Consider the following 5,039-nt stretch of genomic DNA (forward strand, 5'->3'; position numbering starts at 1 on the left):
TCTTCCACAATGTGTAATCTAAAGAGTGAAGGCAAAATAGAGAACTTTTACCATATGTTACTCAGTATTTTTAAAGATTGTCTAATATAACCCTGTCCCTTCTGTTTCAGAGGTAACTTCACTTTGAACAGCAAGAATTCACTTATCAAATGAAAATTTTTCGCTTTGTACAATAAATCAATAATAAGTCTTGAAAAAATTAAAAACTTATTAGGAAAAAAGGAATATAAGGGAAAAGATGGGGCTTGAACCTATGCCCCTAGAAAAATTTAAGTCAAAGTAGGTTTATTGTAGGAATTTAATACTTTTCAAAAGGAGGTACACTATTACTTGGGTCATACCTTAATATATAAATTGTAACAGATGTACTGAATTTATTATCTTTCTAAATATACTGATGTATGTGTTCAACTTCCTAATGATAAATGACCCGTATATTCATCAAGTGTTTATGTGCTGACTAATAGTGTCAACACATAAGGCTTGATAAATACGGACACTAAGAGTAAAGAAGTAAAATGATCTGCAGTCCTAGCTAGGTCAAAAATTCACTCCTACCTCCTATACATGAGAGCTACCAGATATCTTCTCTGTATATTTTATTTGTCCCTTCTGGTTAAAACCCAGTTTCGGGAACTATAGAATTGTGTTTACCCTTATGTCCATATTTGCATACTTAGGTGGCTATAGGAGCAATAGGTAACTCTACTTTTTCTTTGATGTCATTCATTCCGTAAGCTTTAATGTGGCTATTTTTCTTTTATGTGGCTGAAAGAATAATTGAGAGAACAAAAGAGTAGCCACATAAAAACCCATGTGTAGGAACGTCAGTCATTCCGTCCGTTCGCAATTTCGTGTCCGGTTCATAACTCTGTCATTCATCAAGGTATTTTAATGGTATTTAGCCCAAATTTCCCCATGTTAAGTGACGTGTCATGCACAAAGCCCGGACTCCTAGCTTTAAGGTCAAGGTCACAGTTGGAGGTCAAATGATAACAGGTTATTTTCCTGTCAGGTCCATAACTCTGCCATCTATGAAGGGATTTTAATATTACTTGGCACACATGTACCCCATAATAAGACAATGTGTTATGCACAACTTTCAGACTCCTAGCTCAATTGGCAGTCAAATGTTAACATGGCATGAACAGGGTCTGTTTCGTGTCCGGTCAATAACTCTATGATTCATCAAGGAATTTTAACATTACTTGGCACAAATGTGACCTATAATAAGACGAATTTTAATATTACTTGGCACAAATATTTCTCATGATTAGACGACGTGTCATGCGCAAAATCCGGATCCCTAGCTATAGGTCAAGGTCTTAATTAGAGATCAAAAGTCAGCAGGGCTTATTTCCTGTCCGGCCCATAACTCTGCCATCCATGAAGGGATTTTAATATTACTTGGCACAAATGTGACCTATAATAAGACGATGTGTCAGGCATAACTTTCAGAGCCCTAACTTAAAGGTTATGGTCACACTTGGCAGTCAAATGTTAACATGGCATAAACAGGATCTGTTTCGTGCCCGGTCCAGAACTCTGTCATCCATCAAAGGATTACAATAGTAATTGGCATAAATGTTCCGCATGATAAGATTACGTGTCATGCGCAACACCATCGTCATCCTATCATCGCATCCGGAAAAAAGCGTTCGCGTGAAAAATATATAGTTAAAATAGCACACAGTTATCTGGTGCACGGTAAGAAAGTAGGCAGAATGGGGACGGTTGGACGACAGTTTGTGATATTGACATCATACTAACGCCGTTCTACCATCATCACCCTACCATGGCCGAACTTACATCCTATGAACGCCCCAGGGACCGATGGTAGGCTAAGAATGTGTACGAAACAGAATATACAGTACATTAATCTTGTACTTGTATATTATTTATTAGTAAACAACCCACCACTGTCTAAATTTTACAGGATCGACCACGGAACCGGTTGTTGATTTCATTGACGTTACTGTATACAAATTACGTCATCATATGTTTTCTTTTAAGAAATAAGATTAGGGTGATTTGATTTGTTTGTTGACAAAATAATTCTTATTACATGTGAGTCTTTAATAGTATTGTGTTTTATCATTCATTCTGGCAGACAGATCGATATAGATACAAGTAGATCTATTTGGTGGAAAGTGTGCGACACAAGAAAATAATCAACAGTCGTTAAACTGAAACTGAAATTAAGAGCTACATTTTTTAATGCTAGTCTGTATGCTTTGTCCGCTACAAAAATATATTTATCATTTTATGAGAAAGTGTCTGTTTGATCCATCTATTCCATTCACAGCCTCAAACAAGGCGTTTTGTTGTTATTCTATTTTCTGTAGTTTGGACTTACCTGGTTAAAGAATTTTTGCAAAACTTGTTAGATATTAGAGGCATACAATCGATATTAGAGTCGCGCGGCCAGCAGAAAAGATCCAACATCGGGCTTGGCAGGGAAGGGAGTGGGTATCCTCATCCTTGCAACGAATGTGGCTCGTTTATAGGGTAATACCCATCAAACCCCAAAATAGATATAGAAATAAATAAATATAACACTTACGAATGCATTTTGTGAAATCTGACGAAATTCTTAAGCTCAGTTATGCTTACCAATGTTCGTTTCTGTTATATTGTGGGGCGTTTCCCAAAAGTTTCTTTATTGCCCATTTAATTGACAGGAACTTAGTTAAGCGAGATAATTTTTGTATGAGTAAGCTACATGAATACAATTAGTTTTTTTCGGGAACGATTTGTTTGCTTTTGAAATGTACCATGCAATTTAGTCAAAGTCCGTGACTCTAGTTACCTCCCCTTACGGACCATCCACAGAGGCATGAGAGTGATAATTACGTCACGAATTGGACTACATGCAATCCAGAGAACATTTGCTTCTCCGTCATTCATCATGAGCATGCCCGATGTAAAACAAACGAAGGACAAATTCGAACAATGCACATAAAACACCAGGCAGCATGCTCAGTGAATACATGAGCATGCCCGGTGTAAATTAAAACCAAACGAAGAACAAAAAAATTCTAACGATGCATGCAAGGTCTGAGACACAAAACACCAGGCGGCATGCTCAGTGACTACAAAGCAGTTTCAAAACTCTTGGTCATTTTGTTCAATATCCAGTGGCCACAGTGCAAAATGAAATTAATGAAGAACACATTCACAATGCACGCAAGACAATTAAAAAAAAAGCAAACAATTGCATGTGATTGTAGCTTTCTCGTCTGAATAATTTCAAATGAATTTGATAACACTTGGCATTTAATTCAAGTCTTATTTACGTAATTTCTATTTTAACACTTTCAAAATTCACCAACGCCTTTTTGCAAAATGATTTGAACACATGGTTCCGCGTATTCCCGTTTCTCCCATTTTTCAATAACATGTACCCTTTCAAAGTCCGCGAGGTGTAGTCATGTGATTCTATGAATTGTGAAGGTAACGAATGCTCAAAACCTTGCGTTAAAATCATTTTGCAAAACAACAGCAACAACAACAACAACAACAACAACAACAACAAAAAAGAAACAAAAACAAAAAACAAACATTACTGTGAATATTACCATACTAATCTTATCAAACTAGTTAACAGTTGTAGAAAATGTCGCATAAAAATCCTGAAAACATCGTAGATCTATAGAAAAAATTACATATCACCAGGCAAGTATTTTCAGGGAAATTCGGGACTGGACCAGTTTTTTTCATTCAATACACATCATGCGTCAGCAGAGAAAATAAAGAAATCATAAAATAAATACTTTGAGGGGAAAATAAATTAAAAAAAAACAAAAAAAAAAAAAAACGTGAACTGTGTCACATAAAAATGTTATAGTTATAGCAGTATCAACAAAATTACGTTACAATAAATCAATAAATTTTCAAAAGTGGTCTGTGGTGTATTCTTACGTAACGTGCGTGGAGCTCAAAGACTTTACCATTACGCCAAAATTTCATAGGTAACAAATATTGCGTAAACTAACGAAAACGCCCGAAAATATAGCGAAGATTAGAGTGCCAGGTCAGTGTTTACGGGCAATACTAATGACTCATTAATGATTATTATTTTTCATAAAATACTGCAAGAATGATGAATGTTTCAGGATTACTTCATACACTCTAAATAGACATTATGTTTGGTCTAATACACCTCATACTTACATTGAGAATCTGCATATAACGCTGGAGGTTACTCCACCCCTCCCCCACCTCCAAAACATGTTTCAAAGCAGTGTGAAGTTTTATATTCATTTTCAGCTAGTGAAAAAACATTTCTTTCGCATACGCATATTAGAATATGGTCAAAATATATGTACATGGTCTTCTAATCTGTCTGATGCAGATTATGGCAATATAGTAGGGATCCGGACATATTCTCTCGTTGGACATTTGCGTCCGCCCTCCCTGAAGTGATAGGTAGGGCCGATGTTGACACGTCTATTCCAGTTAAAAGCAATTGAGGGAGTTGGGGCAAATGTCTTCTCCTACTATTTAACAGGGGATAGATGCAAATGTCTAATTTACCATTTTAACAGGGGTGGGGGCAAATTTCTTTCTTTCAATGGGAGGGGGTGGGGGCAAATATCCTGTGGAAGGTGGGAATCTCCTACATTCAACATTTAATTGTCAGACCTCCAGCTTAGTAAATATTTCACAGTTGTCATTTATATGATAATGGCTACTGGGCTAGTGCACATGCACTTTTTATTATTTCACTTAAAATATTCTCCAGGCGAAATAACCAACCAGAATGGGGATGATATCAAACTGATTTATATCATCAAAACATTATAAACAAATATTTTTTATCACTATTACAATGAAATGATTAAAAGATTGTGAGATCATTTCGTGATGCAGAAACGTCAGAAAAGAAATTTAAGTCATCTTGCAAAGAGATTTATCAGATATAATACTGAATCAGTCCAAAAAGTATGTACAATGGAAAACTATCCCTTGAAACTGCTTTTTAAGTTGTAACGAATATAAACACTAACTGTTCAAATCTGAAATTCGAACTGAGCTGC

The sequence above is a fragment of the Mercenaria mercenaria genome, chromosome 4, assembly GCF_021730395.1.
Source record: "Mercenaria mercenaria strain notata chromosome 4, MADL_Memer_1, whole genome shotgun sequence".
In the NCBI taxonomy this organism is placed as follows: domain Eukaryota; kingdom Metazoa; phylum Mollusca; class Bivalvia; order Venerida; family Veneridae; genus Mercenaria; species Mercenaria mercenaria.